We start from the raw sequence: 19,816 nt of genomic DNA, 5'->3' as shown, positions 1-19,816 counted from the left end.
CAACTCGCCAAGGCTTCTTCGACAGCACCTCCCAAACCCGCGACCTCTACCACCTAGAAGGACAAGAGCAGCAGGCGCATGGGAACAACACCACCTGCACGTTCCCCTCCAAGTCACACACCATCCCGACTTGGAAATATATCGCCGTTCCTTCATTGTCGCTGGGTCAAAATCCTGGAACTCCCTTCCTAACAGCACTGTGGGAGAACCGTCACCACACGGACTGCAGCGGTTCAAGAAGGCGGCTCACCACCACCTTCTCAAGGGCAATTTGGGATGGGCAATAAATGCCGGCCTTGCCAGCGACGCCCACATCCCATGAACGAATAAAAAAAAGAAAAAAGACTTCTCTTTTCTAGAGAAAAGAGCCCCAGCCTGCTCAGTCCTCCCTGATAAGATTTTAGCTTCTGACATTAGCGTATTTTAAGTGTGTAAGAGAAGACAGAGACAATGACACTCAGTTCTCTTTTTGAAAGCAGAACTGAACTCAGAAGAATATAGGAAAAGATAACTCGGGATGAGAAAAACCCATTCAGCTCATTGAAGCCTAAACATCTGGTACATACATTCTCATCATGACATCTAATTGCATTTTGATTAGCCCAATGTTTTTGCCTGTATTACCTTCTTTGGTAGATGTTTCCAGACATTTATAACTAACTCCTCAGCTCTTTCAGTGATGTGTAGCATCGACCGTGAGATTGATTCAGCTGTTCTGCAGTGTGATTGTATAGCTCGCACATTTAGGCCCCCCTGGCAAAGTCAAGAGCCCTGCAGGCTTCAAAAAGCAGCCTGCTGTCTGGTTAACTCAGGGTCACAACTGACAGGAAGATTTGCTTTGATAGATGGGGAAACTGCTTGCATGAATAGCTTGAAATAATTCTTGCTCGGGATTTTAGGTGAGTAACCTACTGTGAGAGGACAAGCTGAGTTGAGAGAGGTCTTACCTTTGGAACAAAACATCATTGTATCAAGGTTCATTTATGTAACTTGGGTTGACGTATAGGGTGAGTTTTCTGTGTTTGCGCCAATGGCAAGGTACCTCACCACTGGTGCAGGCTCAGGCAATCTCGGCTATAATACAGACACCACAGTGCTTTTGTATGGTGAACTATTCTGGTGAAGGTGTGGTCCTGGTTATGATTTAGGCTTTCTCCCCAACACTTTTCACTGGCATTCACAACATAAGGGCAGTCTCCACAAGCAGACTGAGTTTCCTATGAACTGAAGCCTCCACTCTCGAGTGTTTTGTGAATGGGGTAGTGTGTCACACAACTAACTCCTTTATTATTCACCAGAGTCCTTGTGGAATGAACTCTGCGATCTACTCTGAAAAGCAGTAAATACCACACATAGCAAATGATACGTCCGTGGGTACAGATGGTACACTTTGTTAAAATTGACAGATAATCTTAAAATGTTGTTATGCTTCTGAGCTGCAGCCTGAAAACGGCAAGAATAATCCAACATGCAAAGTTCACTAACCAAACAATTAAACTCTGAATGACCGAAGTCTCTTGTTTACTTAACAATCGACTTTCTTGGGGTAATTTTAATCCCCCAGGACAGCAGGGGGGGGGGGGGGGGCGGGGGGGTGCTTGTGTGAGGGGGTTAAAAAATGTTTTAATGGGAAATCCAACCCAACCCACCTCCATTTCCGGTTTTAACGGAGGCGGGTCGGAGGTGAGTGACTAACCTGCTCTCTGGAGGCGGGTCCCTAATTTAAATATTTTTAAAAGGCAGCGTGCATCAGATTTTAGCTGCGTTTCAAGTTTAACGCTGGCCAACCAGGTTTCCCGGGTCTTGGGAAACTCAGCAGCTGAAGGGAGGTGAGAATGGCTGGATCCAGCAGGTGAGTGCTTTTCCAGTACCTGCTTGTGGACCAGGAGGATCAGGAGTGCTTCCCCCGGCTCCCCAAAGCAAACCTGTCAACCTCCTCGCGATCGGACCCCCGTGATCGGATCCCCGTGATCGGGGCCTTTATGATAGGCTGCCCCATCCCCGCCATCTATCCGACCCCGACCCCATATCTCCGACCCCCTCCCCACCCACCGCGGTCGGCCGACCCCGTCCCCATGACTTCTCCACCGCCCCCTCCCCACAACCCGGAGTGATCTCTCCGGGTCGCCAACCCCCCACACCAATCCTGTTTCTTTCACCCCCTCCCTCCTCTCCTCTCCACTCTCCGGCTGCGGCCTAGTGCGACAGGCCTTCCTGCCCGAGAGCCAGCCAGCCTCTCAATCTGGCTGGCAGCGGCCGGGAAACAGAGTCAAAGAAATGTTAACCAAGTCCTGCCATTAAATTCGGCAGGCCCTCCAGGAAACCCGCTAACCTCCCCCACAAATATTGGGGCCTGTGGGTCTTTAAAGGGACACAGCTGCAACTTATCAGCAGAATAATACATTGTGCCCATAACATGGTATAACTGCTGCTTTTGTAAAACAGCAAGGGATAGTTTTTCAACTTGCCACCCTGGCGTAAAACTGGCGACACGGATCGTCTGCCCGTTATAGAAACGGCCCAATTTACATTTCCACTGAAATCAAAAATCTACCCCCATAATTATCTGATTTAATATGAGTGCCACAGGAGATCTGACGATGTTAATTAACAATAAAAATAGGGGGTAATTAAATCAATGTAGTCAACATTCCTCAGTGAAATCCTTTCACATACTTACAATACAGCTCTGCTGTATACTTCATTTGGTGTTGAGAAAAACAGCAATTAAAATGTAAAATGTACAGTTGTTCATATGTCAAAAAGGAAACCATAAACATGTTGTGAATCTACAAATTATGCCTGTTTGTGTTTCAGTTATCTGGAACCAGCCAGCTGGTTCAGTAATACAAATCGAAGGAGGAAAGTTAAAGTTGAACGCTCGCTTCATTAAACATAATTAAACATGGCACAAAAATATGTAAAGCCATGCTTTATTTCTAAGTGTTCCTAAGTGACATCTCCAAAGTCCCACGGACCTCAGAATTTGAGACCTCCAATCTTCATGGCAGAGTGCGCACTGAAGCAGACAGCAGTTGCATAACCCTTTATACTCCATGTTATAGCCTGTAGTAGGTTATATCTCGTCACTTTCCCTCGTCACTTTCCGAGTTCATTTATGGTCCTTTGGACTCCTTTAATTTGCCTAAAAAGTGTTTGTGTGCAGTCATTGAATATTTTGGTCTATCATTGATCAGATAGGTCTCCTTTGTGTCTGAAACTACATGAGGGAAAGTTATGGTCAAGACGTAGGCATTTGGAAATATCAGGGGGGCTTGGATTTCTGATAGTTTTCAAGGAAACAGTACGTATGCTTGCTATAGAGAGAGGTTTTGTGGCCAAACTTTAAGACTCTAGTTCCACATGTAGTAAAAGTCAACCACATCATTGTTAATATCATTGGTTATCTGGACTATTTCATAATCTGGTCAGTTGTTTTATTTCCAAACCAAGGGAAATCCTTACTTGCTCCTTTTGAATACCAACTGGGTAACTGGTTATACTTGGTTTTCCTCCAGTCTATATCATAATGGATTTAGCATCTTGATCTGTCATCTTGGTGTTGATATCTTTAACAATTTTTAACCTCAACATTTGTAAAAATGAACAAGTGCGAGGAGCTCATGAATTTCTTCATCATCAAGAACAAGCCTCAACCATTCACTGCTTCCCTTCCTTCCATTTGCCCCTTATGCCAAACCCTCCAGTCTCCCTCCCAACTACAGCCCTGAACCCCCACCCCCCATCTCCTGTTTCTCCGCCCATGCCCTCTCCAAGATAATCTTGTCTATGAGACCTACTTCCTGCTCCCATGATCCCATTCCCACTGAACACTGACCAACCAACTTCCCTTTTGAGCCCTTGTGCTAGCTGACATTGTAAATGGTTCCCTCTTCTAAGGTGCTCTCCCCCTCCTTTTCAAAACCATTGTCATCACCCCCTCAATAAAACCACCCTCAGCCCCTCTGTCCTCCCACCCACCTTCAACTTTCCTGTCATGTTGTCACCTCCTAGTGTCATTCCCATCTCTCCTGCAACTCCTGGTTTGAATCTCTCCAATCCAGGTTCTGCTCCTCTCTCAGCACCAAAATGGCCCTAACCAAAGTCAAAAATGACTATCTCTATGACTGTGACCAGTCTCTCCTCGTCCTCTCTGAAACCTTTGGTGTGGTCGACTATACCATCCTCCTCTCCTCCGTTGTCCAGCTGCATGGGATAGCCTTTGCTCGGTTCTACTCTTACCTATCAAATCGTAATCAGAGCATTTCTAGCAATGGCTTCTCTTTCCAGTCTTACACTTCTAGTCCCCCCCCAAGAATCCATCTGTGACCCCTTCATCTGTTCCTCAGCTAAATACTGCCCCTTGGTGATATCATCTGCAACATGGGGTCAGCTTCCACATGTATACCGATGTCATCCAGCTCCACCTCTCTCAACCCTTCCACTGCCTCTGTTCTGTTAGATTGCTTGTCTGACATCCAGTCTTGGATGACTCAACTTCCTCCAACTGAACATTGTGAAGACCGAAGCCATCATCTTCAACCCCTGCCACAAACTTTGCTTCTTCAGCAAAGATGCCAACCCTCTCTTTGCCACCGTTTCAGGCAATCTCTGTGTCCTATTCAACCCCAAACTAACTTTTCAATTCCCCATTCTCTCCATCACAAAGGCCGCCTACTTCTACCTCCACCCTTACCTCAGCTCATCTGCTGCTCAAACCTTTATACGTGCTTTTGTTACCGCATTACTCCTATGCTCTCCTGGCTGGCCTCCTATTCTCTGCCCTCCACAAACTCTAACATATAAAACTATGCTGCTTGTATCCTATCACACACCAAGTCCCACTCACCCCCAACCTCCCTGACCTACATTGACTCCTGGTCGTCAAACATCTCAAACTCAAATTTCTTTTCCTTATCTTTAAATCCCTCCATGGCTTCATCCTTCCCTATCTCCGTAACCAATTTAAAATTCATTCTTGTGATGTTGGCGTGATGGAAAGACCAGCATTCATTGCCCATCCCCTGATGCCTTGAGGTGATGGTGCTGGGCCTACAGCCGCTCTCTCCTAAACTTTCCATTCCTCACGCTCTGGCCTCTTGTGCATCCCCTCTCCCTTTGCCACATCATTGGTGGCTGTCTCTTCAGCTGCCTAGGTCCCACTTTCTAGAATTCACTTTCTAAACCACTTTGCCTCTTCCAACTCCCTCTCTTCCTTAAAAACCTACTTCTTTGACCAAGACTTTAATCACCCCTCCTCATCTTTTCTTTGGCTTAGAATAAGTTTTCCTCAAACCTCAGACATCTTTACTGTCTTAAAGGCGCTACAAAGATTCAAATTGTTGGTGAATCAGCAACCTTTCTCTCTCTCGTGTGCAAGGCAGGATTTTATCCATTGGAAAGAGATTAAAGACTCCTCTTAATGAATTGGGATTAGGCTATTTTGAAATCGCAATGATAATGACTGACCAACACAATCCATGCCAAATCTGCACCTAACAAAAATCAGTTATACTCTTAGAAAGAGGACTGAGGGTTTCTTAAATGAAAACGTCCTGGAAGATTGGTGTTCGGTTCAGATTTGAGAGACTATAAAGGAAGTTTTGGAACAGGTTCAAACTCACAATATGCTTGGACTTCTCCAGGATCAGAGTGATCCCTCATAACACAAATGAATCTAATTGGAAAGAAATCTGTGCAGCAGCAATGTGCTCAAGCCAGTCAACTTCATACATTGAAAGAGACCTGTTATTCTTCGAATGACACCATATTATATTGTGCTGCTGCCTTGAGTATTCTGGACGTGCTGCCATTTTTGTTTATTATTCACATCCTTTCTCATTTTCTTACTGCATTACTGAGTGAAGAAATTAAAAATGGGTGTGACATTAAAGTATTGCACCATTCAAGTTTCAACTCTAGAATGGATAACAGATTGTGTCTAGAATTCTGAGGAATTAGACTGTTTATTCATTGAAAACAAACTAGGCCAGAAGTCTGATGTAACTGTCAAACAGATCATGCAGCATATTCTAAACATGTACAGAAATAGGAAAGATGCTGTACATATTTATTTAGCTAAACTAGTGAATCATCTGGTGGAAAGGTTTGCACTTTCCAGCTTCTTTATTTATACATTTTCCTACGCTTTTCCGCCAATGGCTCCAGTGATTAAACCGTAGTGTCTGCACCATCCGTGCAGAATCACTTAAACTTTCACTGAATTCACCACAGAATGCTGCGAGTCACCTTTACAAAGGTTGGTTTAAGAAAGGTCACTTGTCCTGAATACACATAGGGAACTCGAGACTCGAGCAGAGCTATTTCTACCATACAGCTAGTAACACCACAGCAGGATAGTTGAGTATTGTAAACAATTTTACAACACCAAGTTATAGTCCAGCAATTTTATTTTAAATTCACAAGCTTTCGGAGGCTTCCTCCTTCGTCAGGTGAACGATGTGAAAATGTTTGATAGTTGAGTATCACCTGAGCTTCTGATGTTATCAGATAACACCAGTCAGCAATTAATATGTAGAGATTGCTTACTCAGATGTGACTAAACAATACACAAAATGGTGAGTGTGATGTACCAAAAGAGATCAAGTGTTGTGGAGAGAAGAAACATGACACTTTTATAGCTCACAGCACAAATTATATACCTACTGTACTTGGGGGGGGGTATAGAGTTGTAAAGGTGTATATTTGTAATATAAAAGTACTTTGCAATGTCAGATATTTCATGGTGATGACCTATTTTCACAGATACTTGGTGGCAGCATGGTAAAACTTTACATAGTCCAACAGTGCCACTGTTATGACATGCACTAATGATTTAAATCACCTTTTTTGTTAGGTAAGGGTATAAAGGGATATGGAGTAGGTAAATGGAATTGAGGTACAGATCAACCATGATCTAATTGAACGGCGGAGAAGGCTTGAGGGGTTGAATGGCCTACTCTTGTTCCTATCTCAAGGAATGAAGGTCTATTTTCATAGCACTAACAGTAACCAAATCAAATGCTAATTGGGCTACTCAGCTGCTGAACTCTGTGGAAAAAACAATCGCTATGCCTTTTCAATGATGGGGTTAAGCAGACTTAATGCAAAGTCTTGCCTGTGCCTGTGGTACAGAGGACTGACCGGGCCCCAATTTTCTGATGGGAATCCCTCTCCTAATCTAAAGAGGCTACAGGCACAGAGAAAGCTTGCACAGTGAGTCTGGTCTGTTGCATACTTGGCTGGGGAATAGAAAAGCTGGGGAATAGAAAAGGGCTATTAAAGGGGAAGTTCTCGTGGGGACAGAAAAGTAGAAATAATTGGTCACGATAGCACAGTGGAGATGTGTGGCTAACGCTGCACCCTTTGATGCTGAAGAGTTGGAGGACATTAGCTGCAGGAGGTGCATCAATTGAAAGTGGATCTTATATGAGGCTTAATACCACTTAGTAGCAAGCCTTGCAAACTCAGTCCAAATGAAAGAGACGTCATGGGATTTGGACTCTGAAATGCCTTCAGTTACCCCATCGTCGTTTTACCGCAGTTGTTATTGATAATACTGGTTGTGATATTAGCTGGAGATCTTGATTTTTTTTAAATGAACAATGAAACTATCCAAAATACCCTCAACAACTATCATAAGGAGCATTAACATTTAGTAGTCTCCTCACGACTCCTCAAAACTTGTGATTCATATCTGGAATTTCCTTTAACAAAATTATCCTAATCTAATTTCTCTAATGTCAATACAACTTGAAGATGAAACATTCTCCCACAGGAAAGGGCTCTGACCTTCACATCTTTTGTTTCCTTTTCTAAACGACATGATACCTACAAATCTAAACATGAGCCATCTGGACTACAAACTTTAAGACTTCAAATCTCCATTAAAAGGAACAATTTGAGAACATTTTTTTTGCAATCCTTTTAGTTAAAAAAAGTGACATAAATGTTTAATGAAACGGTGGAGCGCCGATTTGAATACATAATGAGATAGAAGAGCCAGTTATCACTGGTGCACTACAAACTGGGATCCTTAGCCCCTTAGGACTTGGCAAAGGGAATCCAGAAGTCAGCAGACTAATTTTCATGACTTACTAGCACATTCTTTCTGTTATTGTATACTAAAAAAATGTGTTTCTCTTTGGAAAGCTGTCAGTAGAGTAGATTTTCCATCCATTAACTATGAGTGGGTGATTATTTTAACCCATTGTCATTTGGATATTGGGACAGAGAATTCCCCGGAGTCTGTCAATATTTGTGCGGAGGTTGGGAATATTTGTAGAGGTCCCCCAAAAGGAAAAGCCTTGAATTACAGAGATATTTTATGATAACGGGATATTGTTTGCAATAAAGGCAACATTTTCAAAATGTCTCTGTCTCATTTGTAAAAAGAATGTGAAAGCTTTGCCAACAGATTCATAGAGGTGAGAAACTCCATTTAAAATATTGTGAAAAACAAATTTACACTGCTTTATGGTAATTATTTCTAATAGTCTTTTCCAGAATGTCATCCTCGGAGGTTAGTCAAAATGCACATATGTGGCATCAGGTACATTACGACGTCAAGAGGTTGCCTGTAATTGTGCCTCAGTCCCTTGGCAGATCATCAGTCAACAGTTATGAAATAAAGAGAGGACATTTGCTATGTTTTGTTAGCTTACCTATTAATTCAATCCTTGACTGGTAAGGCATGGGGGTTTCATATATCTTTAGACATCAATGTACAGTTACTTCAAAGAGAACTTTACCCATCTGCATTGTACCATAATCTGAAAGGATGTTATCTATACACTCACTGACATCTCTCGGTTGTCCCTTGTCTTGTCCTGCTTTAAGATGGTTGGCCTTAGGTCACCTAGCAACAGCCACAATTCTCATCATGAAGTTCCACTCCAGTCACCTCCTGAAAGGGGACAATGGATTGAAGTCAGTTGCAATTTAACAAAAAAAAAGTTAATCCAACACCCAAAAAAGTGAAGTGTTTCAACTGGGTATCCGACTCTGGAGATGAGATTCTTAAGACGTTGAATATTTATAAGTAGTAGGTTCAGCATATTCCCACCAACCCCCTCCCCCATGAGAATTATGAGACATACCTGTTAAAACGCTTTGATACCCCATTGTATCATTTGATTTATTGGGCATGATTTTGACCCCGAGCTGGGTTTCCCATCTGCAATTTGACCCTACCCCCACCGTAAGTACAGGCTTCCCGGACTTCCTCACGATTTTGACATAAGGATGTCTTTTCATTTTTTTTTGTCAGTTTGCCGTGCGACTGGCTGGCCTGATTGAGAGGCTGGGGGTCCGCGATCGAGTGGAGAGGGGTTGGAGATTGGGGGGGGGGGTCATGGATTGGGGGGGGGAACAGGGATTGGGGGCGTGTCCGCGATTGTTGGGGGGGTCATTGCAAGTGAGCTTATTGGGCCTGGGAGAAGCACTCCTGCTCCTCCAGGCCCACAAGCTGTGCAAGAAAGGCACTTATCTGCAGTTTTGGGCCTTCTTGCCTCCTCTCAAGAGACGTGAAGGAGAAGGCCCGGGAATCTTGACCCCCAGGGGTTGAAATTGCAAAACCTGCAAAAATGGAGGCCCGCAGGCTCCTTGAAAGGTTTTAGTCACCAACCCACCTCCTGGGAGCAGGTTGGTTGCCCACCTCTCATCCCGCCCCACTGAAAACCGGAAATGGGTGGGTTGGAGGCAGGTTGGGGGCGGGTCTGAAATGGTTATGATTTTAAATGCCCCTCCAGTCCCCAACCCACCCATTTTTCAATGTTAAAATCGTGCCCATTTAGTGTCCTTTGTTCTGAGATTTGAAGAAACCTGAAACTATTCAATGTAATTTGCTGATTGACTTTACTCTTTTGTTCAATATACATTAGTGATTTTAATAGTGCACATGCATGCATGTTGGCTTTCTATATTTGCATTTGTAGATGGGCGACTGTTAAATAGCTCTCTCCCATAGATTCATGTAAACCTTTCCCGTCTGCTACGCATTCAATCTAATTGATAAGATGGTGAATTGGAAAATCAATGTGGCAAATGTATAAGCTTTTCTTTGTTTAAGAATTGCCTTGTCATAACCAATTGAACGTTATTTAATTGTTTTAGTGCAGAATGGCCAACTGCAAGTTACAGACTGTGTCTTGCCTGAAGGTTTTGGGTTTTAAGAATTATGGCTTGTAGCATAGAGACAACATCCATTTAAACATTACATTTGAACAACCGGCACCAAATATAACAAAAATCATATTGTTTGCCGTCTAACCACGGAATGAGTGTAATTTCTTTTGGAGATAATGCTTTAAGAACGTAGGAACTGCCGCTATTTAATGTAGCTCTGTCATCATAAATTTTAGAATGACATGATAAGATCACACTTGGAGTACTTTATAACGCTGGGCCGCTTAACCTTTACAGTTAGGGAGAAGGTGGTTAAAGGATCAGCACATTGAGCTATAGTTGATCTCTCATGGTGCTATGCACAGAGAGTCAAAGACCGAGTGTAATCTTAAAATGAAGTGGGGTTAGAGGACTAGGACACACACAGAATTCAATCCTCACTTTAAAGTTATACACTCTGTCCTTATTTTTACATTTCCATTATAAATTCCTATGTCCACATTTATAATGGAACCTACCTATGTAATCTTGTCATGCTGAAATTGGACTCTCCCCGTTAGTGGTGGTGCTGCAGCACCCCCAATGGTGGAAGAGTGCAATTACAGTATCACAAGTTTACAGAGGCAGGGAAAGATTTTCATATGTCTGATTCTATTCAGTGGGAGGTGAGTGGTCGAGCCCATTGGCCTCGCGATAGAGTCAGTCTGAGGCCTGACCAATTTTCATTGGCAAGCTTCATTTTCATTCCGTCAGCAAGCTGCTTCCATGTTTTGAGCATCTCGCCAATTGGAGGAGGCCGAAAATCTGGCCACTCCTGTGAAGAGCCCAGCTGGTGCAGGTAATTTGATTGGGTGGGTAGATCCCAGGAGAGGGCTTTGTGGGGGCTGAATTTTTGGAGTGAGGAGGAATATTAATGCTTCTCCCACCCCCTTAAAAATCATCTAAAACATTCAACTTACCTGTTTTTGTGTGGCCTATGGCGGTTCCTTTAAGGACTGCTGCTTAGGCCACTCAATGCAAGTACCAATGGGTGGAGCATGTTTAGCGCCCGATTACGTGCCCGATTTGCCTGTGCTAATGAGGTGCCCGCCTGTTTTTGGTGGGCAGCTGGGCTGCCCATTTCAAGGACCCCACCAAGGTGGTGGTGACTCAAACATCGGTGTTACTTGCCACTTATCAGCCCAAGCCTGGATGTTGTCCGGGTCTTGCAGCGTATGGGCATGGACTGCTTCAAGGGATTTAATAGCGTGCATCTGGTTGAGACTGGCACACCTCAGTATCCCACCAGTGCCACTTCCACAATGTGCTTTAAGCTTCCAAAATGTTGATTTGATGGTGACGGGTTACATCCCCAGTGAGGTCTAGTCCCAGTGAGCAACTCCTCTTTATTGGCAGCTTTCCTCATTTTCCTGCTGTACAGGTCAGCTTTTCAAAAGAAATTAATGCAACCAAGGGAACCTTGATGATGCAGCATCCATTTGTTTGGGTTTCTTGTAAATTAATGTGAAACATATGTAAAGAACACTGCATACATCCTGGGGCAATGCAATGATTTCACACCCAGTCATAGTCAATGCGCAGAAAATCTGACCCCTTATTTTTACAATGAGTTGACCTGACCACATATACGAATCACATGTGAGTTATGGCTGGCTGGGTCCATGAATTGTAATAATATGGTTTAGGCCAGGATATTTGCAGCATGCTGTACATATCGTGAGTCAGTGCTGGTTACTGGTTGCAATTTAAGTTGAGTTTTGAAGTAAAAATATAAAATACTAGGACACAAACTTGTAATGAATCGGAGTGTCATTTGGATCACCAGAATTGTGTCAAGTTGGTGTGACGGTCGATCTCTTTTGACACGTCAAGTCTAAAGGCAAACAGAAAATCCTGGAACTACACTTGAGCTACTGAAAAAAATAATGGGTTAATATTTCAGCTGTGGCCACTGATCCTCCCCAACATTTTCCATTTCTTTTGACACTGAGCTCTCTCAATGGGAGGAGTGTTGTAGATCGACAGCCTCGGGCAGCAGCTGAACTCCTGCCGCTTGCTGTTGTGCTGCTGATGTCAACGAGAGTTGAATGCAATTTTGTTTTTTTTATAAGGTAATTATTAGTGTTAAATGTTTGAAGCAGGTGGGGAGTTTGTCCAACGCCATTGTTTCAGGTTGATTTGCCCACATTTTGGTGCTGACGTGATCTTTGCTTTGTCTCAATAATTCCTTTGGTAAGAACCTCGGATGACATGGTGTAGCATTCTATTGACAAGGTTTTGAGCTATCGCACTGCTCCAGAGAGTGGTTAGAATGTGGAACTCGCTACCACATGGAGTAGTTGAGGGGAATAGCATCGATATATTTAAGAGGAAGCTAGATAAGAACATGAGGGAGAAAGGAATAGAAGGATATGCTGATAGGGTTAGAGGAGGTGGGGAGGGAGGAGGCTCGTGTGGAGCATAAACACCGGAATAGACCAGTTGTGCCGAATGGCCTGTTTCTATGCTGTAAAATTCAATGTAACTTCTCCAGAAATCATAATCGTGGTGCAAAAAAGAAAATCTTTCATCTTTTTTGCCTGGGTGTTAAACATCACCTGGGCAGAACGGAGAGAGGATCCTGGAGTGGGGAGGATCACCACCAACAGATCCCACCTGATTCTCCTTCCATTTAAATTAGGCCCATTATTATTTAATCTTGATCATTTCTCTCTCAAATTATCAACATATTATTAGTGTGCATTTCCTATCCACAAATAACACTTCCTGTTGTCATGCATTTTGGTCAGACTTTTGTGTCAACATCTCCCATTCAATTTTGCTATATCTACTGTCACAGTGATGGTGAAGGCTCTGCCCACTAGGTGGCTTCATGGAACAGTTTACAAGTTTTCTCTATCGCCTCTGTCATCATCTTATTTTATATATATATATAAAAAACTTACATTTATTAAATGGCCGTGGGCTAGTTCTGTTTTGTAATGTTTGTTGTATTGTGTATTTCAAATCTCAGAGGTCACTGCCGGGTTCATTTTAAAGATCTAAGTGATTTCAAATTGTCAAATCAATGTTTGAGAAAAAGCAGCTCATTGAAGCTTTAAATCCAACACCAGTTTGCTGGAAAGGACTTTGCGAATGTAACAGAGAAAGCTGATGGATTGGTGACTGAAAACATGTTTAACAAACTACTGAAATATGATGACAACATTAAGCAAACTCTGATATGAAAATTCCTCGATAGAAATGAAAGTGGTATTTTCTTGTTTTTAAAATGGTGCAGTCATTGATCAGGGCACTGCCACTGTCTCGAGAATGTATTAATCAGCCCATCAAATGGCTCATTAAGTTAAAACAGTGAGTACCTGAACCTCACAAACCTGGAAGGCTCCCAGCTTTGATCCGCTGCTCTGTGCTAAGTTAGCTGATGACAGGAGTGGGCACCAAAACTGGCCTCAACACTCCTGGTTTAGAGAGAGTGAAAAATCATAGAATCATAGAAGTTACAACATGGAAACAGGCCCTTCGGCCCAACATGTCCATGTCACCCAGTTTATACCACTAAGCTAGTCCCAATTGCCTGCACTTGGCCCATATCCCTCGATACCCATCTTACCCATGTAACTGTCCAAATGCTTTTTAAAAGACAAAATTGTACCCGCCTCTACTACTGCCTCTGGCAGCTCGTTCCAGACACTCACCACCCTTTGAGTGAAAAAATTGCCCCTCTGGACCCTTTTGTATCTCTCCCCTCTCACCTTAAATCTATGTCCCCTCGTTATAGACTCCCCTACCTTTGGGAAAAGATTTTGACTATCGACCTTATCTATGCCCCTCATTATTTTATAGACTTCTATAAGATCACCCCTTAACCTCCTACTCTCCAGGGAAAAAAGTCCCAGTCTATCTAACCTCTCCCTATAAGTCAAACCATCAAGTCCCGGTAGCATCCTAGTAAATCTTTTCTGCATTCTTTCTAGTTTAATAATATCCTTTCTATAATAGGGTGACCAGAACTGTACACAGTATTCCAAGTGTGGCCTTACTAATGTCTTGTACAACTTCAACAAGACATCCCAACTCCTGTATTCAATGTTCTGACCAATGAAACCAAGCATGCCGAATGCCTTCTTCACCACCCTATCCACCTGTGACTCCACTTTCAAGGAGCTATGAACCTGTACTCCTAGATCTCTTTGTTCTATAACTCTCTCCAACGCCCTACCATTAACGGAGTAGGTCCTGGCCCGATTCGATCTACCAAAATGCATCACCTCACATTTATCTAAATTAAACTCCATCTGCCATTCGTCGGCCCACTGGCCCAATTTATCAAGATCCCGTTGCAATCCTAGATAACCTTCTTCACTGTCCACAATGCCACCAATCTTGGTGTCATCTGCAAACTTACTAACCATGCCTCCTAAATTCTCATCCAAATCATTAATATAAATAACAAATAACAGCGGACCAAGCACCGATCCCTGAGGCACACCGCTGGTCACAGGCCTCCAGTTTGAAAAACAACCCTCGACAACCACCCTCTGTCTTCTGTCGTCAAGCCAATTTTGTATCCAATTGGCTACCTCACCTTGGATCCCGTGAGATTTAACCTTATGTAACAACCTACCATGCGGTACCTTGTCAAATGCTTTGCTGAAGTCCATGTAGACCATGTCTACTGCACAGCCCTCATCTATCTTCTTGGTTACCCCTTCAAAAAACTCAATCAAATTCGTGAGACATGATTTTCCACTCACAAAACCATGCTGACTGTTCCTAATCAGTCCCTGCCTCTCCAAATGCCCGTAGATCCTGTCCCTCAGAATACCCTCGAACAACTTACCCACTACAGATGTCAGGCTCACCGGTCTGTAGTTCCCAGGCTTTTCCCTGCTGCCCTTCTTAAACAAAGGCACAACATTTGCTACCCTCCAATCTTCAGGCACCTCACCTGCAGCTGTTGATGATTCAAATATCTCTGCTAGGGGACCCGCAATTTCCTCCCTAACCTCCCATAACGTCCTGGGATACATTTCATCAGGTCCCGGAGATTTATCTACCTTGATGCGCGTTAAGACTTCCAGCACCTCAAGTGTTGTCAAGTGTTCCTGCTCCTGATCTCTATCTAGTTACCCTACTGGAAGTGTGAGGACAGGAGCATGATCTGCTGTGATGCCTCCCTGTGGTCGATTTGTCCGCCTAAACTCACAAGATGTACCAGAGGGTACTTGGCTCCCAATGAACTGAATCAACGACTTGAAAAAGGGAAAGAAAATTGGTGAGGGGAAAAAATAACGAATTAATTAGGGTAAAAAAATTGTGTAGCTCTTATGATTTTTCCTCCATTTTCAAGTACAAAGTTCCTCCATAGTTCTTCACATGATCCAATCCTCAACTACAGGGGAGATTCTCCTCGGGAGGGGAATGAGGAGAAGCACGAATCACAATGGGGTCGATTTTGGTCTTTACTGTCTGGGGAATAGGCAACGTCTGGGTGGAGCGCAGAGAGCAAAATTTGGCCGGGAGGATTGGGCATAACTTGCAGAACCTGCTGAATTTCCCTTCCGTTAAAGGAAAGTCAGGCGAGTTCTGTTACCAGCATGCGATCGCCCCTGCCAGAATTCCCTTTCTGCGCTTTGCCCAGGCGTTGCAATTTTGAAGCTGTGTCTTTGATCTCAGCATCTGCTCCGTCCAGTCACTCTGGTGAGAGGAGCTGGGCAGCAGGTTCCTAGGTCAGTGTAAACTCTCCCGGGCCCCTGAAGCAGCATTTGTGTCCTTGACCAACACAGTAGCCATTTTATCTCACGTGAGGCATCTCACGTTCATACAGTTTTCAGGCCCCAAAATACTCGGAAGGTTGCGTCTAAACGTTTGTGCTCATTTCTCGTGCAGAAACTGGCTCTTCAGTTGGATATTTAGTTCTGGTTTTAGAATCAACGCAACAAAACACTTCACAGTCACTGGCATCTGTGAAACCAATCTCAGTCTGCAGTTATACTGCAGCTACTCATTTCAGACCAAAATCTCTTGGCTGCAATGCAGAGTCGGCAGGGCAAATTTGTACTGTAGAGTGGCCTCAGTTTGACCAGCACTGAGGTACAGGGATGATGGAGGTTTGCGTGTGCCTGTTTCACCATGTGCACAGAGCTCATTTCCCCTGCAGCTAATATGTAACATTAGAAGAGTGCAGGCAGCAGTGTCTGATAACTACTAACATGGAATAAGGCTCACTCGCAAAGCTTAAAACTTCCTGCCAGCTTCCAACAGATTACACAGGCATTTTTAAAATGTGGCTTCGCACCAGACTGAAGTTATACGGAAGTAGCTGTAAAATGGCCTCTTGGAGAATATAGCATCATAGAATTTTACAGCACAAAAGGAGCCCACTCAACCCTCAGAAAGGGCGAGTCATTCAGTTCCATTCCCATTTTCTTCTGCATACCTCTCAATATTTTTCTTTTTCAAAAACTTACCTTCTTCCCTTTTACCTACTCCCACCTGGAGCACTGTGTTTAGTTCTGGGCACCGCACCTCAGGAAGGATATATTGGCCTTGGAAGGGATGCAGCATGGATTCACCAGAATGATACCGAGGCTAACAGGGTTAAATTATGAGGACAGGTTGCATGGACTAGGCTTGTATTCCCTTGAGTGTAGAAGATTGAGGGGTGATCTGATCGAGGTGTTTAAAATGTTAAAAGGATTTGATAGGGTAGATACGGAGAAACTATTTCCTCTGGTGGGGGAATCAAGAATGAGAGGATATAATCTTAAAATTAGAGCTAGGCCATTTAGGAAGAAGATCAGGAAGCACTTTTTCACACAAAGGGTTGTGGAAATATGGAATTCTCTCCCCGAAAAGGCTGTGGATGCTGGGGGACAATTGGAGCTTTCAAGACTGAGATCGATAGATTTTTGTTAAGTAAGGGTATCAAGAGATATGGAGCTAAGGCAGGTATATGGAGTTGAGGTACAGGTCAGCTATGATCTAATTGAATGGCAAGCAGGCTTGAAGGGCTGAATGGCCTTCTCCTGTTCCTATGCTAATAAAAGCTTTTAGGATCTCTACTTCTACCATAGTTTCTTGTTGGGTACGTCTTAAAGAAAATTCTCCTAACCTCTCCCTTCATTCTTTTGATGATCTTAAACTTATACCCTCTAGTTACTGACACAGTGACCAGTGGAAATGGTCTTTTCTCTATCTCATCAAAACTCATTATTACAAATTCAGGTCTGTTTCAGATACCTTCTCAGGTTCACTGGCATCAGTTGCTGCCTTAGGTGGTCTCAGCGTCTCACTTTTATGGGAGTGGACTCACACTGCTCTGTATCTACTTGTACCATAGAAAGAACAAGGGATTCAACAATATCATCTCCTTTTGATCGGAGCTGGAGATTCGCACCATTCACGTGAATGCTTCTCCAATCTCTCTGACGGTGGACCAAGTGAATACGGAAGGGGTGGGGGGGGGGGTGGGAAGCCTGGGGTAAGGGTGGCCCAAGGTTTCTTGCTGCTCCTCCTGGCCCACAAGGAAACCTAAAATAAAATTAAAAACTTACCTGCCTGGGCCTCTTCTGGCCCACGGTCCCCCTCCCCAGCAGCTCTGGTCTGACGAGGAAGCCATCACTGCTCCCCCTGCTCAGGCCTTGGACTAACATAGAAGTCGGGCCTCGATCTGCATCTTTAAACAGAACCCCGCCAGCTCGGGACGGGTGTCCTGCTCGCCTGCTCGAAAGAACGGATTAATATTCGGACCCGTCGGGAAGGCAGTGTGATCGGAGGGGGGAAAGTCCTCGCCCTCATTTTAACTGCACCTCCACCCGGTTTGCACCAGGCCGGGGGGGAGGGGGGGTTGAGTTAAAATTGGGTCCAATATTCTAACTGCAGCCTAACTAATGATTTGTGTAGGTTTAGGATTACCTCTCACAGGCTTGGCTACAGTGCACTGACACCCAAGTGGTCCCTGTCACTTCCCCCCCCCCCCCACCGCGCCCCTAAAGCTACTTTGCATCGACATTAAAGGGCAGAATAGCTGCACCCTCAGAATCACACAACTGCCCTTTTTTGTTCCTGTGCCCAGTGCAAATTAATCTTACACACACACCATTCACCTCTACATCCAAATAACACGGGCTAGATTTTAACAACTGGGCAGCCTGCCGGCCAACTGGACCCTCCGGCCCGCAGGGGGCACGAGCTGCAAGTGCCAAATAGGCACCCCTGCTGCAGCCCCCTGGCTGTGGGCCAGCCCAATATCGGCTGACCCGTCCGCCAGGAGGGTAGGTCAGGTGGGGAGGTGCGACTGCGGAGCCCAGGGGTAACTGCGGCCCACATTATTCTTGTAGAGTCCGGAAAAGCACACCTGCTCTTCCTGGCCCCACAAAAATAACTTTAATACTTACCGTTTTGGGCCTTTTCTGCTGTATGGACAAGTTTTACTGGAAATCACAAGCTGTCGGAGGCTTTCTCCTTCGTCAGGTGAGTGTCAGGTTCCTTGAAAATTACTGCATATATAGTCACAGAACAATGCCTGATGATTACATATAATCTTTCCAACTGCCCGTTATCAAGGCCATCAAATGAATTGAATAGTGTTCAGACAGAGAAACATTAGATACCAGACTACTGAATATACAAACGGCCAGAATCAAAGACAGGGAGGGAGAAAGAGAGAGAAACATCCGAAAGGAAGAGAGAGAGAGAATGACCAGTTGTATTAAAAACAGATAACTTTTTTTTCCGCTGGAGGGGTTACGTGTAGCGCGACATGAACCCAAGATCCCGGTTGAGGCCGTCCTCATGGGTACGGAACTTGGCTATCAATTTCTGCTCGACAATTTTGCGTTGTCGTGTGTCTCGAAGGCCGCCTTGGAGAACGCTTACCCGAAGATCGGTGGCTAAGTGTCCTTGACGGCTGAAGTGTACCCCGACAGGGAGGGACCCCTCCTGTTTGGCGATTGTTGCGCGGTGTCCGTTCATCCGTTGTCGCAGTGTCTGCATGGTCTCGCCAATGTACTGTGCTCCGGGGCCTCCCAAAGATACACAAAGCCAACACACCCGGACGTCCTATCGTATCAGGCAACGGAACCCATCGTACAGGGAACCCCCAGCTTCTGTCGCGACACTACAGACTTCCTACAAAAACTCAGTACCCACGGACCAGTTGAACCAGGAATACTTCTCACCACGATGGACGTCTCGGCACTCTACATCAGTATCCCCCATGATGACGGCATCGCTGCAACAGCCTCAGTACTCAACACCAACAACAGCCAATCTCCAGACGCCATCCTACAACTCATCCGCTTCATCCTGGATCACAATGTCTTCACCTTCGACAACCAGTTCTTTACCCAAACACACGGAACAGCCATGGGGACCAAATTCGCACCCCAATACGCCAACATTTTCATGCACAAGTTCGAGCACGACTTCTTCACTGCACAGGACCTCCAACCAACGCTATACACCAGATACATCGACGACATTTTCTTCCTATGGACCCACGGCGAAGAATCACTGAAGAGACTACACAATAACATCAACAAGTTCCATCCCACCATCAAACTCACCATGGACTACTCCTCAGAATCGGTTTCTTTCTTGGACACACAAATCTCCATCAAAGACGGGCACCTCAGCACCTCACTCTACCGCAAGCCCACGGACAACATCACGATGCTCCACTTTT

At 44.5% G+C, this 19,816-nt stretch overlaps 1 protein-coding gene across 2 annotated transcripts in view; it reads right to left on the bottom strand.

Annotated features, from left to right (window-relative positions):
* The window catches only part of LOC137332582 (janus kinase and microtubule-interacting protein 2-like), a 344,895-nt gene that overhangs the window by 40,359 nt on the left and 284,720 nt on the right, over positions 1-19,816 (bottom strand). For both annotated transcript variants that reach the window (XR_010965701.1, XR_010965702.1), the window contains exon 25: positions 8,799-8,905. The gene's annotated coding sequence lies outside the window, so the exon portion shown is untranslated. The remainder of the gene's footprint in view (positions 1-8,798; positions 8,906-19,816) is intronic.

Source organism: Heptranchias perlo, chromosome 14 (genome assembly GCF_035084215.1).
Source record: "Heptranchias perlo isolate sHepPer1 chromosome 14, sHepPer1.hap1, whole genome shotgun sequence".
NCBI lineage: Eukaryota > Metazoa > Chordata > Chondrichthyes > Hexanchiformes > Hexanchidae > Heptranchias > Heptranchias perlo.
This window is presented reverse-complemented; position numbering and strand designations above follow the sequence as displayed.